We start from the raw sequence: 19,675 nt of genomic DNA, 5'->3' as shown, positions 1-19,675 counted from the left end.
AAGATTATAATTCCTTACAAGAATCTAAGGTGTGAGGTCTGCAGGCGATATCTGAATAAAAAAATGAAGTCTATTGCCCATAGAATCATGGCCAACTGCCTTGAACTGATTTCAGATGAAAAAACACATACTCAGGAGGAGCGTTAAAGGGGCCTAGCCATAGTAGTAAAGAACGTATTTCCTTGGTTATGCACGGACTCTCATTGAAGGAAAGCGAGGCGACTGTCGAAGTCTTTGTTATCTAGCCGCTAACTAAACTAGTACTTAAGTGAACCGATGGACGTGTAAGGTGGAATATGTTCATTGTTCAAAATCAGTTCTAGTTTTAGTGCAAGAATAGTTCAACAGAAGAAAATGGCGAAAACAGCTAGATCAAAAAGTCTAATCGTACAAGACTGTGGATGACTGAGTTCCTGCACTATATGGTGCATGGAAAAATTGCAATGGCAAGCATGGAACAAAGAAGCTATTTGTTATGTTTTATGTTTTTTTTAGTTTCTTCTGACATTCCGGAATTGCGAGTTTCTTCTCACATTTTTCAGCACCAGAGCATTTTGTATATATTGTTTCATGTAGTACTGAGATACATCAGGACTCAGTCGTTCACTCGTATGTTAATTTTTAAATTACCGATTTCAATATGAACGGAAAGTAAACAATGTGAAAATGACATACCAGGTTTTGATTTTTTTAAATGTTAAGTTGTAAGAAAAACCTATTCAGTAACAGGACAGTTGGAAAACTAATAATGCTAAACTATACTGTACGTTTTCTTTAATTTGTCTGCTGTTCTAAAAATAAGTTCTGATGTCCCGAAACAATACAAAATAATTTTTATGCAATCTTCTATATTGCGTCTTGTATCTTTGTTGTATTAGGTTTCAAGTGACTAAAAGTTCCACTTAACTCTACATGCAGATGAAGCCTTACCTAAGGCAAATGTTGTACGAAAATCAAAATTCATGCAATCGTTTTTAAGAAAGATCACAATTCGTAATTTCCTGTCAGAAAGGTCACAGTTCGTAGTAATAGACGCAAAGTCTTCGAGTAAATCAGAAGTAATATCCGGCGTTCCCCAAGGAAGTGTTATAGACCCTCTATTGTTCCTGATCTATATTAACGGCATAGGAGACAATGTGTAGCCGTCTACATCTACATGACTACTCTGCAATTCACATTTAAGTGCTTGGCAGAGGGTTCATCGAACCACAATCATACTATCTCTCTACTATTCCACTCCCGAACAGCGAGCGGGAAAAACGAACACCTAAACCTTTCTGTTCGAGCTCTGATTTCTCTTATTTTATTTTGATGATCATTCCTACCTATGTAGGTTGGGCTCAACAAAATATTTTCGCATTCGGAAGAAAAAGTTGGTGACTGAAATTTCGTAAAAAGGTCTCGCCGCGACGAAAAACGTCTATGCTGTAATGACTTCCATCCCAACTCGTGTATCATATCTGCCACACTCTCTCCCCTATAACGAGATAATACAAAACGAGCTGCCCTTCTTTGCACCCTCTCGATGTCCTCCGTCAATCCCACCTGGTAAGGATCCCACACCGCGCAGCAATATTCTAACAGAGGACGAACGAGTGTAGTGTAAGCTGTCTCTTTAGTGGACTTGTTGCATCTTCTAAGTGTCCTGCCAATGAAACGCAACCTTTGGCTCGCCTTCCCGACAATATTATCTATGTGGTCCTTCCAACTGAAGTTGTTCGTAATTTTAACACCCAGGTACTTAGTTGAATTGACAGCCTTGAGAATTGTACTATTTATCGAGTAATCGAATTCCAACGGATTTCTTTTGGAACTCATGTGGATCATCTCACACTTCTCGTTATTTAGCGTCAACTGCCACCTGACACACCATACAGCAATCTTTTCTAAATCGCTTTGCAAATGATACTGGTCTTCGGATGACCTTACTAGACGGTAAATTACAGCATCATCTGCGAACAATCTAAGAGAACTGCTCAGATTGTCACCCAGGTCATTTATATAGATCAGGAACAGCAGAGGTCCCAGGACGCTTACCTGGGGAACACCTGATATCACTTCAGTTTTACTCGATGATTTGCCGTCTATTACTACGAACTGCGACCTTCCTGACAGGAAATCACGAATCCAGTCGCACAACTGAGACGATACCCCATAGCTCCGCAGCTTGATTAGAAGTCGCTTGTGAGGAACGGTGTCAAAAGCTTTCCGGAAATTTAGAAATACGGAATCAATTTGAGATCCCCTGTCGATAGCGGCCATTACTTCGTGAGAATAAAGAGCTAGCTGCGTTGCACAAGAGCGATGTTTTCTGAAGCCATGCTGATTACGTGTCAATAGATCTTTCCCTTCGAGGTGATTCATAATGTTTGAATACAGTATATGCTCCAAAACCCTACTGCAAACCGACGTCAATGATATAGGTCTGTAGTTAAATGGATTACTCCTACTACCCTTCTTGAACAGTGGTACGACCTGCGCAATTTTCCAATCTGTAGGTACAGATCTATCGGTGAGCGAGCGGTTGTATATGAGTGCTAAGTAGGGAGCTATAGTATCAGCGTAATCTGAAAGGAACCTAATCGGTATACAATCTGGACCTGAAGACTTGCCCGTATCAAGCGATTTGAGTTGTTTCGCAACCCCTAAGGTATCTATCTACTTCTAAGAAACTCATGCTAGCAGATGCTCGTGTTTCAAATTCTGGAATATTCCATTCGTCTTCCCTGGTGAAGGAATTTCGGAAAACTGCGTTCAATAACTCCGCTTTAGCGGCACAGTCGTCGATAACAGTACCATCGGCACTGCGCAGCGAAGGTATTGACTGCGTCTTGCCGCTTGTGTACTTTACATACGACCAGATTTTCTTCGGATTTTCTACCAAATTTCGAGACAATGTTTCGTTGTGGAACCTATTAAAGGCCTCTCTCATCGAAGTACGTGCCAAATTTCGCGCGTCTGTAAATTTTAGCCCATCTTCGGGATTTCGCGTTCTTCTGAACTTCGCATGCTTTTTCCGTTGCCTCTGCAACAGCTTTCGGACCTTTTTTGTGTACCACGGGGGATCCGTTCCATCTCTTACCAATTTATGAGGTATGAATATCTCAATTGCTGTTGCTACTATATCTTTGAATTTGAGCCACATCTCGTCTACATTCGCATAGTCAGTTCGGAAGGAATGGAAATTGTCTTTTAGGAAGGCTTCTAGTGACACTTTATCCGCTTTTTTAAATAAAATTATTTTGCGTTTGTTTCTGATGGATTTGGAAGAAATGGTATTGAGCCTAGGTACAACGACCTTGTGATCACTAATCCCTGTATCAGTCATGACGCTCTCTATCAGCTCTGGATTGTTTGTGGCTAAGAGGTCAAGTGTGTTTTCGCAACCATTTACAATTCGCGTGGGTTCGTGGACTAACTGCTCGAAATAATTTTCGGAGAAAGCATTTAGGACAATCTCGGAAGACGTTTTCTGCCTACCACCGGTTTTGAACAAGTATTTTTGCCAACATACCGAGGGTAGTTTGAAGTCCCCACCAACTATAACCGTATGAGTGGGGTGTTTATTTGTTACGAGACTCAAACTTTCTCTGAACTTTTCCGCAACTGTATCATCGGAGTCTGGGGGTCGGTAGAAGGAGCCAATTATTAACTTAATTCGGCTGTTAAGTATAACGTCCACCCATACCAATTCGCACGGAGTATCTACTTCGACTTCACTACAAGATAAACCACTACTGACAGACACAAACACTCCACCACCAATTCTGCCTAATCTATCTTTCCTGAACACCGTCTGAGACTTCGTAAAAATTTCTGCAGAACTTATATCAGGCTTTAGACAGCTTTCTGTACCTATAACGATATCAGCTTCTGTGCTTTCTATTAGCGCTTGAAGCTCAGGGACTTTTCCAGCGCAACTACAACAATTTACAACTATAATTCCGACTGTTCCTTGATCCAAGCACGTCCTGTAATTGCCATGCACCCTTTGACATTGCAGCCCACCCCGCACTTTCCCGAGGCCTTCTAACCTAAAAAAACGCCCAGTCCACGCCACACAGCCTCCGCTACCCGTGTAGCGGCAGCTGAGTGTAGTGAACTCCTGACCAATTCAGCGGAACCCGAAACCCCACCACCCTATGGTGCAAGTCAAGGAATCTGCAGCCAATACGGACGCAAAACCGTCTGAGCCTCTGATTGAGACACTCCACCCGGCTCTGCACCAAAGGTCCGCAGTCGGTCCTGTCAACGATGCTGCAGATGGTGAGCTCTGCCTTCATCTCGTAAGCAAGACCGGCAGCCTTCACCAAATCAGATAGCCGCTGGAATCCAGAGAGAATTTCCTCAGATCCAAAGCGACACACGTCATTAGTGCCGACATGTGCCACCACCTGCAGCTGGCTGCACCCTGTGCTCTTCTTGGCATCCGGAAGGACCCTTTCCACATCAGGAATGACTCCTCCCGGAATGCACACGGAGTGCACACTGGATTTCTTCCCCTCCTTAGCCGCCGTATCCCTAAGGGGCCCCATTACGCGCCTAACATTGGAGCTCCCAACTACCAGTAAGCCCACCCTCTGCGAATGCCCGGACCTTGAAGGCTGAGAATGATCCTCTGAAACAGGGCAGGCAGCTGCATCTGGCTCAGCCAGAGACAGTGCCTGAAACCGGTTTGTCAGACGCACCGGGGAGGCTTTCTAATCAGCCTCCGTGGACGCCTTTCGCTGCCTGCCACGCCTTGAAACGACCTCCCAATCAACCACAGGCGAGGGCTCAGCCCCACTGCGGGCAGCAACCGGGGCAACCACAGCGGCAGACCGATCTGGGGACAGACGGGACGAGGTTGACATCCCCGTGATACCCAGGTCCGGCTCCCCATAGTGGTGCCCATTGGCAACAGCCTCAAGCTGCGCGACCGAAGTCAGCGCCGATTGCAGCTGTGGGCGAAGGGATGCCAAGTCAGCCCTCATCCGAACACAGCAATCGCAGTCCCTGTCCATTCTAATCGATGTTGAACAACAGTTACTGAAACACGAGTCCGTGCCTAGATAACGCAATGAAACACGCAAAGAATGTATCAACTAACCTGTACAAATGCCTAACGACTGCGCTACAATCTGCTGAATTTACGATTACAGTGACTAAAACTCGAAATTGCACCTCCTATACGAAACTCACACGCAATTTAAATAAGAACCTACAACAGTCAAATACTATAATACGCCCGAAATATATGAATTAAACAATGCAAGAACCCAAAAACACGCAAAGAAATTAATTAAAGTATCTAACAAATAAGTAAGCTAGGGTTATACGACTTGCTGCTGCAGCTGCTTATCCAACGGCGGCAGGGAGCACAATTGTTTTCAGATGATGCTGTCATTTACCGTCTTGTTAAGTCATCAGATGATCAAAACGACTTGCAAAATGCTTTCGATAAGATATCTGTATGGTATGAGAAGTGGCAATTGACCCTTAATAAGGAAAAGTGTGAAGTTATTTACATGAGTACTAAAAGAAATCAGCTAAATTCCGATTACGCGATAAGTCACACAAACCTGAAGGCTCTAAATTCAACTAAATACTTAGGGATTACAATTACAAATAACATAAATTCGAACGATCACATAGATAATATTGTGCGTAGAGCAAACCAATGACTGCGATTTATTAACAGAACACTTAGAAGGTGCAACAGGTCTACTAAAGAGACTGCTTACACCACGCTTGTGCGCCCAATTCTGGAGTATTGCTTTGTGGTATGGGATCCGCAGCAGGTGGGACTGATGTATGACATCGAAAAAGCACAAAGAAGGGCAGCTCGTTGTGCATTATCGCGAAATAGGAGATAGTGTCACAGACATGATACGTGAATTGGAGCGGCAATCATTAATACAAAGGCGTTTTTCGTTGGGACGGAATCTTCTCATGAAATTTCAATGACCAGTTTTCTCCTCCGATTGCGAAAACATTCTGTTGGCATCCACCTACATAGGGAGAATTGATCATCACGATAAAATAAGAGAAATCAGGCGAGAAAAACGTAAGTGCTAGTTTCTCCCGCGTGGCCGGCCGTTGTGGCCGAGCGGTTCTAGGCGCTTCAGTCTGGAACCTTGTTGCCACTACGGTCGCAGGTTCGAATCCTGCCTCGGGCATGGATGTGTGGGATGTACTTGGTTAGTTAGGTTTAAGTAGTTCTAAGTTCTAGGGGACTGATGACCTCAGATGTTAAGTCCCATAGTGCTCAGAGCCATTTGAACCACTTTTTTTTCCGCGTGCCCTTCGGGAGTGGAACGGTAGAGAGACAGCTTGAGGGTGGTTCATTGAACCCTCTGCCAGGAACTTTATTGTGAATAGCAGAGTAATCACGTAGATGTAGATGAGACATCTTATGAATCAGCCGAAAGGAACCAATTCTGCAGTGACTCGTGTCATGCTACTGTGGCACCAAACTCCTGTTTTAGAAAACTAGAAAATCCTATTTTCGAATGTTTTCTTGAGAAGTGCTGCCATCAGTCTGTTCCTGCAGGGTCAACGTTGCGTAAAAATTATGTGGACTCAACTTACACTGACGCACTGCACAGAATCTGAGAAGATATTACCGATCTCTGTTGATGAAAGATGGTGCTACACAAGTGTATAGCTCATAGAATCGCGGCCAACTGCCTGTGTACGTAAAGAAAGATATTCCTAGGCCTTGAACTGGCGTGATGTGATAAAAGCACTTAGTCAAGGTAAGAGTTCGCAGACACATTGCAAATTAGATTGTTGGCAATTTGGACACAGATGCGCCATCCAGGGCTTATTCCATTTGTTCAGGACATCTTCCAAATACTAACCAGCAAACGATTGCATACTTAGTCAACAATTGGTTGAAGGCGCTTTATACTAAAGGCGTGGAGGAAAACAAAACGTGCTTCTGGTATTCACTGATACCGCTGGACGTAGAATTACAACACTTCATTTGCTTCAAGTATTCTATACCTTTTGGTGCTGTATGTAACTTATGTAGCAGATGATATCAACTACAAAGCAGAGTAGGTAAGGCTAAAATCTCCCTAAGGTAAATAAATTAATTTCCACGGCATGGCTCTGAGCACTATGGGACATAACATCTATGGTCATCAGTCCCCTAGAACTTAGAACTACTTAAACCTAACTAACCTAAAGACATCACACAACACCCAGCCATCAGGAGGCGGAGAAAATCCCTGACCCCGCCGGGAATCGAACCCGGGAAGCCGGGCGTGGGAAGCGGGAACACTACCGCACGGCCACGAGATGTGTGCAATTTCCACGGAATGAAAGTTTTTGTTAAGGCACCACAAAGGATCAGGTATTTAGATAACAACTTCCAAATGTCCACTTGCCAATTGAACATGTAGTGTTTGTTGTGATGAGCATAAACCATCAGCGTCAGAAGGGTGCCCCACGGTGTGCCTCCATTTGCCAGCTGGTCGGATCCTGCAGTATCCCGATTTGTGGGGCATTCTGGTCATTCTGTGTAGGAGCATAAAAGCACGTGAACACCCTAACTTTTGACGCAGTGCAGATCTTTTGGATATTTTTGTTTGAATGCTGTTAAACGTAACGTGGATGTGGTAATATGAAATACATGGCCCTAAATCTACTCCACAATATTACACTGCTGTCCTCTAAGTCTCTAATTTGGCATCGGGGTAATGTGCACACCATCAGAGGTGCACATTTTAATCAGTCTTTGCGCAGGCATACTAGCATGACGTATAGCCTTATGGGCCAAATACATGCGGATTTTATAAACAAAGTGCACGGTTGACTGTGTGCACTGCTAGCCCTTAACTCTCAACTACAAGTTTACGTCAGTGCCATCAGAAGGTAGCGCACTGCAGCAGACTTTTATCCCAGTTTGCTTGGCATCCTGCAAGATATGCAAACTCACTCACTGCACTGTAAAATTAGATGTTATCTTTATAGTGACAGAAAAACCTATTTTGTGGGTTTCTGAATGAGTTACAGAACATTAAGTTTCGTCATACAGTAGTCCATCTGAGGCGCTGAGAACAATAGATTAAATAGTCGTCAATTCTGAGATTGTAGAATTTAGTCATACTTCTGAAATCTGTTGATTTTATGGTGAGTCAGGTGTATGTGTGCTATGAGCTCACACTGCAAATATAAACATTCATGAAAAGCTGTCTGACTGGTTTGCCTGAAATTCACTTAAATGCGGGATCGACGGCGTTGTGCTTTTGGTCCTTATAGTTCTTCAAATGTCCAGATGTGTGTGAAATCTTATCGGACTTAACTGCTAAGGTCATCAGTCCCTAAGCTTACACACTACTTAACCTAAATTATCCTAAGGACAAAAACACACACCCATGCCCGAGGGCGGATTCGAACCTCCGCCGGGACCAGCCGCAAAGTCCATGACTGCATCCCCTGAGACGGCTCGGCTAATCCCGCGCGGCCCTTATCGTTCTCAGCGTCTTATTTTTATTGCAGTCAAGTCATCATGTTGGTAGGCATTACCAACTGGATTTAATCATTTCCACAAACGACAGTCATGGGATCGACTGTCATGCGCAGTGTCAACATGAACTGTGTTGAATCTGTTTGTGCTAACAGAAAAGGAAATTACCAGGATAGCTACTCATAAAGGAACTAAGGCCTCCCAGATCAGATGCTATGACTCAGGCAGTGATGAAATCAATCAAATAAGCGTGACAACCAGCGAACATTTAACGAAGAAGTGTATAATAAGCCTAAATTGTTGTCTAGGTGCAACATAAGAATGTCCTGGAAGTTAATTTGTGGACTAATACATACATTTAGCATGTACATTTGCCTGAAAAAAGAAAAGCACGAAAACTGCCCTTACACAAAAATGTATAACGAGGAGTAGCGAGAGCTTAAACAATATTTCGTTCTTACACGGTGCTATACTTAATTATATTCAAAACAACAAAATTTCACAAAAACAATGCTTTCTTTTTCTACAATGTTATGGAGATTATTGTTATTGCTGTCAGTATTGTTATTGGCAGTGGCTGCGGTTGTTTAAAGTTGTTGATCACCACAACTGTTACAAACGATACTATTAATTTCACACTCTCAAATTTATCTGGATCTAAAAATCTGTGAACATCCAGAATGTATACTCACGATTTGCCACTGTCTAAGTGTCCGGCCCCGGTACCTGAATGGTCAGCCTGACGGATTGTCAATCCTCTGGGCCCGGGTTCGATTCCCGGCTGGGTCGGGGAATTTTCTCCGCCCAGAGACTGGGTGTTGTGCTGTCCTGATCCTCATCCTATCATCCTCATAGACTGCAGGTCGCCGCAGTGGCGTCAAATTGAAAGACCGGCACCCGGCGAACGGTCTGCCCTCCGGTGCTCCTAGCCATACGATTAAATAAATACTGTTTAACAGTGACTGATGTTGGATTCATGGGAACGTGACGGCAGGTGTACTCGCCATCTTGGTTCTGGTCGACTGTGTACTAAGCACGTCGCAGGCCATTGCCTTTAGCGCCTGCCACCCGAGAACAAGTAGTACGCTCCTTGCAAAGTTCTGTGTCATTCGGCAACTTTGGTCTGAGATTAGCAGCACCCGGACTGGGAAATCACTGGCCCGTGCCTTGGCTGCTGTTGACGCCACTTCACAAAACGGCTGGGTTTGGTCTGGTTCCATGACTGACAAGCACGGACTGATGGCGAAGGAGCCGCGTTTTGTTCAGCGACGACTCGAGCTTCAACTCTATCCCGATTATCATCGCCGGTGACCTGGAAAGAGATCTCCGTCTTCCATAGTTTTGGAGGCGCAATGGTGTTACTCCTGGAGCCACGGTTTGCGGAGCCATCAGTTATGACTCCGAGGTCAGAGTTGGTAATGACTGAGGGAACCATGACTGCACAATAGTATGCCACGAACATCCTGCGTCCTGATGTGTTACATCTCGTGCAACTGCATCATGGTGCCATTTTTCAACAGGCCAGTTCTGGTCAACACAGGGCAGGTATTTCTATGAACTGTCTGCACGAAGTTGAGGCACTCCCGTGACCAGAGACATTTCCAGTTATGTACAGGACAGAACACGCGTGCCACCAGTCGGATCTAAACTCTGTCCCACTGTCAATATGCAAGATGTCGGGGGAACCAGATATAAAATTTGTGAGCCATCTCCCCTCTGCAGCGGATGCAACAGCTTCATGACACACTTCGCACCCAGGTCAGAGCGGGTGCAACCAGATACGGTTAAGCCCTACGTGGGCTCATACTGCCATGTCTACTCAAGAGGACGTCGTTATCAAGAGAAACAAAACTGGCATGCTACGGCTCGGAGCGTGGAATGTCAGATCACTTAACCGGGCAGGTTGGTTAGAAAATTTAAAAAGGGAAATGAATAGATTAATGTTAGATTTAGTGGGAATCAGTGAAGTTAGGTGGCAGAAGGAACAAGACTTCTGGTCAGGTGAATACAGGGTTGTAAATACAAAATCAAATAGGATAATGCAGGAGTAGGTTTAATAATGAAAAAAAAAGAAAAAACAGGAGTGCGAGTAAGCTACTACAAACAGCACAGTGAACGCATTATTGTTGTCAAGATAGATACGAAGCACACGCCTACCACAGTAGTACAAGTTTATGTGCCAACTAGCTCCACAGATGACGAAGACATTGCTGAAATGTATGATGAGATAAAAGAAATTATTCAGATAGTGAAGGAAGACGAAAATTTAATAGTCACGGGTGACTGGAATTCAGTAGTAGGAAAAGGGAGAGAAGGAAACGTAGTAGGTGAATATGGTTTGCGGGTAAGAAATGAAAGAGGAAGCGGCCGGTAGATTTTTGCACAGAGCATAACTTGATGATAGCTAACACTTGGTTCAAGAATCATGAAAGAAGGTTCTATACATGGAAGAAGCCAGGAGATACTAGAAGGTATCAGATAGATTACATAATGGTAAGACAGAGATTTAGGAACCAGGTTTTAAAATGTAAGACAATTCCAGTGGCAGATGTGGACTCTGACCACAATCTATTGGTTATGAACTGTAGATTAAAACTGAAGAAACTGAAAAAAAGGTGGGAATTTAAGGAGATGGGACCTGGATAAACTTACTAAACCAGAGGTTGTACAGAGTTTCAGGGGGACCATAAGGAAACAATTGACAGGAATGGGGGAAAGAAATACAGTAGAAGAAGAATGAGTAGCTTTGAGGGATGAAGTAGTGAAGGCAGCAGAGGTTCAACTAGGTAAAAAGACATCCTTGGGTAAAAGAATAAATATTTAATTTAATTAATGAAAGGAGAAAATATAAAAATGCAGTAAATGAAGCAGGCAAAAATGAATACAAACGTCTAAGAAATGAGATCGACAGGAAGTGCAAAATGGCTAAGCAGGGATGACTAGAGGACAAATGTAACGATCTATCTCACTAGGGGTAAGATAGATACTGCCTACAGGAAAATCAAAGTGACTTTTGGAGAAAAGAGAACCACTTGTATGAATATCAAGAACTCAGATGGATACCCAGTTCTAAGGAAAGAAGAGAAAGCGGAAAGGTGGAAAGAGTATATATAGGGTCTATAAAAGGGCGACGTACTTGAAGACAATACTATGGAAGTGGAAGAGGATGTAGATGAAGATGAAACGGGAGATACGATACTGCGTGAAGAGTTTGACAGAGCACTGAAAGACCTGAGTAGACAACATTCCATTAGAACTACTGACGGCCTCGGGAGAGCAAGTCATGACAAAACTCTACCATCTGGTGAGCAAGATGTATGAGACAGGCGAAATACCCTCAGACTTCAAGAAGAATACAATAATTCCAATCCCAAAGGAAGCAGGTGTTGACAGATGTGAAAATTGCTGAATTATCACTTTAATAAGTCATTAACACGAATTTACAGACGATTGGAAAAACTGGTAGAAGCGGACCTCGAGGAAGATCAGTTTGGATTCCGTAGAACGCTGAAACACGTGAGGCAATACTGACCCTACGACTTATCTTAAGAGAAAGATTAAGGAAAGGCAGACCTACGTTATTACCATTTGTAGACTTAGGGAAAGCTTTTGACATTGTTGACTGGAATACTCTCTTTCAAATTCTGTAGGTGACAGGGGTAAAATACAGGGAGCGAAAGGCTATTTACAATTTGTACAGAAACCAGATGACAGTTGTAAGAGTCGAGGGGCATGAAAGAGAAGCAGCGGTTTGGAAGGAGGTGATACAGGGTTGTAGCGTCTTCCCGATGTTATTCAATGTGTATATTGAGCAATCAGTAAAGGTAACAAAAGAAAAATTCGGAGTAATTATTAAAATCCACGGAGAAGAAATAAAAATTTTGAGGTTCGCTGATGACATTGTAATTCTGTCAGAGACAGCAAAGGACCTGGAAGAGCAGCTGAACGGAATAGACAGTCTTGAAAGGAGGATATAAGATGAACATCAACAAAAGAAAAATGAGGATAATGGAATGTAGTCGAATTGAATCGGGCGATGCTGAGGGAATTTGATTAGGAAATGAGACGCTTAAAGTAGTAAATGAGTTTTGCTATTTGAGGAGCAAAATAACTCATGATGGTAGAAGTAGACGATATAAAATGTAGGCTGGCAATGGCAGGGAAAGCGTTTCTGAAGAAGAGAAATTTGATAACATCGAGTATAGATTTAAGTGTCAGAAAGTTGTTTTTGAAAGTATTTGTATGCAGTGTGGTCATGTATGGAAGTGAAACATGGACGATAAACAGTTTGGACAAGAAGAGAATAGAAGATTTCGAAATGTGGTGCTACAGAAGAATGCTGAAGATTAGATGGATAGATCATATAACTAATGAGGAAGTATTGAAAAGAATTGGGGAGAAGAGGAGTTTGTGACACAACTTGACTAGAAGAAAGGATCGGTTGGTAGGACATGTTCTGAGGCATCAAGGGATCACGAATTTAGTATTGGAGGGCAGCGTGGAGGGTAAAAATCGTAGAGAGAGACCAAGAGATGAATACACTACGCAGATTCAGAAGGATGTAGGTTGCAGTAGGTACCTGGGAAATGAAGAAGCTTGCACAGGGTACAGTACCATGGAGAGCTGCATCAAAGCAGTCTCAGGACTGAAGACCACAAGAACAACATGATTCCCCTTTGCAGTCACTGATATAACATCACATATCATTTTAGCCTGTGATGGTTCATTGGAGTTTCTTCTCCCATTCTGGGTGCCATACTTTATCATGCACGGTATGTGGTTAATACAGGCTGTTTCTGTAATAGCGTGCGAAAATGGAACAGGAGGTAGAAAATGCTCCACTGAAAAATTTTAGGTATGCTATCTGGGGCCACAGAAGCTAGGTTAAGCAGGCATGTAAGTAAACGTATCTAGCGCTTGTTTCGAGCTTATTTTTAACTAACATGTATACAAGTTCACACGTAGTGTGTTGTTTATTTACGTGAACGTTCTTTATTTTCTGCAAGGAAACAAGGAGGATCAGTTTGATTACAAGGTAGTCATGTTGTTGGTTTTGTTTACTTTACAAGTCCATAAGGTGAATCTTTTGTATTTCATTTACGTTGTCCCATAACAGAACATGCTTTCAATCAGCGACAGACTGATTCATTACTCAGTGCTGATCAGAGACGTACAGTACAATACGATGGGGCAGTACGGATATAGTTTTGCAGAACTCACTGACTTCCACCGTGTGTATGTATGAGGAAGTGCGTTGCAATGCTCTAGCTGTTTAAAGGCTGTATATGGAACGATTTCCTAACATGCGTCATCCGTCAAGAAGAGTGTTTATTTTTCTCGATGTACGTACGACCACTAGCACACCCGATTTTAAAAGGTGCTGTAACGTGTTGCAGCGAACGACACTATAACTACTCGTCGTATTGCACGTGAAATGCGCGCTGCACTGAATGACCAGCTACACTTGAGGTTAGTGCAAAGAGTCGTTGGAGAAGGTACACTCGGCTGTTCGTGAGAGGATGTGGATACAGCACGACGGCGCACCGCCTCACTTCAGTGTGGATGACCGCAACCAATTCAGTGCTGTATTTCTTGGTCGCTGCATTGGAAGGAGGGTTGTATTCCATGGCCTGCGAGGTCTCTTGACCTGAATCCCCTTGATTATTTTCAACGAAGATATCTAAAGCCACTTGTGTATAAGACCCAATTGGATATGGAGATGAAATTAGTTCCCAGAACTGTAGCTGCCTGTGATGTGATTCGAAATACACCAAGGATACTTGTTCGGGAGCGTTAGAATCTAGTTCAACGATAACATGCTTGCATCGGGGTTGATGGCCGTCAGTTTCAGCACATTTTATAAAATATAGGACAAATGGTACGTTCATTGTGTCAATGATGCTATGTGCAGTTCACTGTACTAATGTAAATAAAAAGTACACAGTAATATAATTTTATTCCTTCTATCTCCTTAAGCCAGCTTCTTCGACTCCATGTTCCCTACTCCTAATTGTTCAGTGGAGCATCCACTATCTCCTGTTACATTTTTTCACTCTCTTACGGAAACACCCTGTAGAGCTAACTGAGATTTGCGCACTTGCTTTACTTCGTCTGCGCAGATTCCACCCTTGAAAGAAGAGTGTAGTGCTGTGTTTGCTTTGTTAATGGCGATGACATATATCATGAACCCGTTTTACACTAAACCTGCGTCTCTAGAAGGGATCCAGTCTGAGTTACCTCGCTGTTCAGTTAATCGGTAGTCAGTGGTTCGCCCCCATGTCCATCTTTGTAATGGGTGCAATTATGAGGCTTCCGTTACTGTGTACATCCTTTAAAGTGACATAGAAACTTTAGTGTTGTCGTTGACACTGTAGAGTCTTGTACCAGGGGGAGCAAGGGGGAGGACGTTGTTTGGTGGCTGACATCCTCTTCCTACAATATTGTTGCACGCATCTGTTAACAGCGCTCTTTATTCATAAGAACAAGAAGCTACTTATGTTCCGTAATAAGCCATATTAGCCTTACTGTTGGTGAAATATGAGTCTCTCTTTTTGCTAGGTACTTACTGACTCTGAGTTAGAGATCAATGTTATGGACGGTATAGTGTGCGTTTTTATGTTTGCGTACACACACCACTACTGTATTAAGGTTAGTTCAAACCATTGACGAATAAGGAGTATTGTTTTCGCGCGAGTTAATACGACAGCAGCTATATACAGGTTGTTAAAAAGTTACTTCATATTTTGAGAGGTTGTAGTACAGATCCCAACAAGAAAAAAAGTCCAGGAAACATGATCTCTAAAATGGATACCTTAAGAGCTGTGAGAACTTATTCATCTTCGCTACTGTGATACACATCTAGGCCCTTCAGTCTGGAACCGCGCGACCGACACGGTGGCAGGTTCGAATCCTTCCTCGGGCATGAACGTGTGTGATGTCCTTAGGTTAGTTAGGTTTAATTAGTTCTAAGTCTAGGGGACTGATGGCATCAGATGTTTAAGTCCGATAGAGCTTGGAGTCATTTGATACACATCTCCTCAATTGAAAGCTGTTGGCTGCTATCAACGATCTACAGAAATTGGTAAAAAGATAATGACACGATGTTGATAGGTCTTGTCAACCGACTTGCCTACTGTGCAAGAGGTGGTACCATTCCAATAACGGCTGGAGGTGTGATCCATGCATGATGAAGCACCAGCCTAATTTCTCCCTAATGTCCGAAAAAGCCTCACGCAGTCATTTTGACAGTTCAGAGAGGTCCAGTATGTTAGCCAGCTCATTCTCTCGATCTTCATTGTTGATGAAGTATGCAAGCCCCATTACTGACTTATAAACACTATGTGAACGCGTCATTAGTGCCTTCCAGCGAATCTGTGACCAATCCTGAGTTTTTCAGGGAATATGTGATTCCCTAGGGCGTTGGACAGAACCATGCCTGACTCTGAATGGTCGCCATTTTGAGCATCTCGTTTAACGCCGGCTCACCAAATCTTATGTAATGGCGTGGGGTAACTTCAGATGCACTGCCGTTGCACAGTAACAGAATGACGTGTTCTCATTTTTTTACTGCCTTCTGTAGTTCCTTTCGCAGTAGCAAAGTGCTTACATTAGAAGAGATTTGTTTCACAGCATTGAAGATGAGAACAAGTGCTGTAGCTCGTAAAGCATAAATTTAGTACCCACGTTCACTGAATTTTTTTTCCCTTGCTGTATTTGAACCGTGAATTTACTTTCAAAAGCTTTTCTTAAGAGTTTACTTTATTTACTAGCGATTCATTAAGAACGTTAACACATTTAATCATACTATGTAAGCGTGGAAGTAGTTGTCAGTGGGTAACTGCTGAAAACAAATTAAATTTCTTTCAACAAATAGGAATTTTATTCCTAAAAGACCTTTTTTTTAAACATATTTAAAATTATAATTAGAAAGTTACAATTTTATTCAGAGGCAGAAAGAACAAATATTGACAGTACGAGCTTTCGGGCTGAGAACCTTACCGCTGCCTTTTGACACGGCCGTAGTCACGACCACTCACAACAACTTCTGAAAGACTACACTGATGCATATCTGCAACACACTAGATTACCTTAAACTAAAAATTTTAACAATTCACACAAGCACATAACTATGCACCCCGTAGGAGGGATGGAAATGGCACAAAACACTATTATTACAAAAATTAACTTGCCACCGAAGGTGCAACTTGATTTAAAAAAACTCTTACGGTGAAAGGGTGGCAACCCTATATACTAAAATAACCATTTAAATAAAAACCCATGAAATGCAGTCTTACATAACATATACAAACACGCTCTACATTACACATTACTCTCAAGATGATAGGCAAGATATTTCAGGAATTCGGCCTTTACGCCTCAAGAAATTAATTCGTTAACACCGAACCCAACACACATGACAGAGGCAGCTATTAACGTACGGCAGACCGACAGACAGACAGACACTAACTGCCTAACAAATGCGGACGGGAGAGAGACGAGAAAGCTAGGGACGAGAGACTGACCAAGAAAACAAGTAGAATTTCACAAGTAAATGAAACAACACATCACGAATCACTTAACTTCTAAAAAATTGCGATCGCTAGCTAAGACCTGGCGCAGCACCCCCATAACGCTATTTTGAACCGTCCGCTGCCAGCCGCTTCTACGGACGCAGGAAGGCGCGCCGATCTCCCGTCTCACAGCGTCGCAGCTCGCACTGACGAGACCGATGTCGTGGGTTGACTCCTCTCGCTCTCGGGTCGGCCGCGAAGCCACTACCCCTCGCTATACGGCGTGGCCCACTGGACTCACGTGGCGACCTGGCATACGCCGACGTTCAATCCGGACAAGTGATCTTGTGTCTGAGTGCGCGACCGACCAACCGATCGATCCAACCGCCAATGGCCATTGCCTGAACGAACTCGAGCAGACTGGCGGCGTAACACATACTAGCACTCCGGTCGACAGACAGACACTCACTGCCCCCACACTGACCTGGCTGACCAACTGACCACCTTGCGAGCTCATAGCGCCCCTTAAATGCACATCAACAGGCAACCTTTCCCCTTTCCCACCAGAAAGAGACACCAAAGTTGAGATTTCCACAGTGGCGCCACCGCCAGAAACGGAGGGCGACTGCTTCAAACTACGCGCTGCGGCGCGCTCTTCAAAACAGCAATGTTTACCACGGCTCAGTATTCCATACTAACATGCATTGCTTTTTAACGCCCTGTATTTAAATGAAAGACTGACAGTTCAGTATAACCATACAAGGTGGCTGTGGAAAATTACAAGAATATGAGAAGCACTTGAGAATGGTACATCGCCGAAAGACAATGATTGTATAACATACTCGGCGGAGAACAGAATTGTCTTTTATTAAATTTACTGACATTCCACGTCCAGTTCAGCCTGTGTGTCGCCCACATTGACAGTGTGGGGTGAGGATATTCTGACAGCGGTACACATCAAAATATCGGCATTAGTGGGACAATAAGATCACTGACTCTTCTGTGTGGTAGTGATCCATAATTCAGTTACTAGCCAGCCTAGGTCTGCAGGTGCCCAAAACGGGACGGACGAGCGAGCAGCCGCCGATTTCCGGGTCGGGATTAGTTTCGGTGCGCTCGCTGCGCCCTGCGGAACAATCTGCAGCAGGGGCTCTGGAGACGTCCCACGCCGCTTCTGGCCAGCGCGGCCTACGTCAGAAATTAAGAGCTACGGCGGGGCCTCAGCCGGTAAGGAGCTAACGTCGATAAATGGATGTACTCCCAGGGCGCCGGCAATCCAGATCACAGCGGCCGCCTCCCGCCCCCGGGGACCCGGCCCCGCGCCGCTCCGCCCCCGCCCCCGGCCCCCGCGGCTCAATCGCTTTGTCTGCCGCCGGTTCGGCGGCTCTTCTCCTGATTTCTGCAGCGCGGAGTGCGCCAGACGAGCAGGCCACCTCTCCGGGCCTACCCACTCGCTTCTTTGGTCTACTTCTTCTCCTCCCGTGCGTGCCTTACCCGTCACTTCTTCCGCAGCAAACGACGAAAACAGGGAAGAAACGAATTACAATGGACCAGAAAATCAACTCTGTTAGCTGTGATATGAAAGCACTCTGCAGGATAGTATCTCTCTCATTCCTCCTCCCAAACCCTTCCACTCCAACCAAGCAACTTCAGGTAGCAACATTTACCATGTCATTAAAAGTAACCGTACACTCGTATGGAATGCGCAGTTGATCACAAGGTGCCACTAAAAAGAGGCAGGGAACATGGTGTTTTCCGTACAGGAGCAGCAGAATGGGTCAGTCAGTGAAGCTAAGTGACTTCGAACGCCTATATTAACTGGATGTCATCCGAATAACAAATATATCAGGGACAAGCTGCCCATGTCGACGGTGGGTGATATAACTGCGAAGTGAAGGAGCAGTCACAGCGAAACCGAGAGCACGCATTCACTGTGTGATCAAAAGTATCCGGACACCTCGTTCAAAACGACTTACAACTTCGTAGCGCTCTCCATCAGTGATACTGGAATTCAACATGGTCTTGGTCCATCATTAGCCTTGATGTCAGCTTCCACTCTTGCAGGCGTAAGTTCAGTCAGGTGCTGGAAGGTTTCTTGGGGAATGGCAGTCCTTTCTTCATGGAGTGCTGCACTGAGGAGAGGTATCGATGTCGGACGGTGAGGCCTGCACAAAGTCGGTCTTCCAAAATATCCCAAAGATGTTCTATAGTACTCAAGTCAGGAATCTGTGCAGGCAAGTCCATTACAGGAGTATTGTTGTCGTGTAATCACTCCGCCACAGGCCGTGCATTATAAACATGTGCTCGAAAGTGTTAAAAGATGTAATCGCCATCCGCGAATTGCTCTTCAACAGAAGGAAGCAAGAAGATGTTTAGAACATCATTGTAGGCCTGTGCTGCGATGGTACCATGCAAAACAACAAGGGGCGCAACCCCATCCATAAAAAATACGAGCACACTATAACACCACCGCCTCCGAATTTTACTGTTGGCACTACACACGCTGGCAAATGAATTTCGCTTAGAATTCGACATACACACACCCTGCCATCTGATCTCCACATTGTGTACCTGGAACCTGGATGGTAGGTACTCAAAGAGTGCACAGGATAAGGTTGCGATTGTGGATGGGGCACACAACCTTTTTTTTCTAAAAACCACTTATTTACACATTGCCTTAACTGATCACAATTAGACAATATGGCGGAAG

The sequence above is a fragment of the Schistocerca gregaria genome, chromosome 5 (genome assembly GCF_023897955.1).
Source record: "Schistocerca gregaria isolate iqSchGreg1 chromosome 5, iqSchGreg1.2, whole genome shotgun sequence".
Taxonomy (NCBI): domain Eukaryota; kingdom Metazoa; phylum Arthropoda; class Insecta; order Orthoptera; family Acrididae; genus Schistocerca; species Schistocerca gregaria.
Note: the sequence above shows the minus strand (reverse complement) of the source record.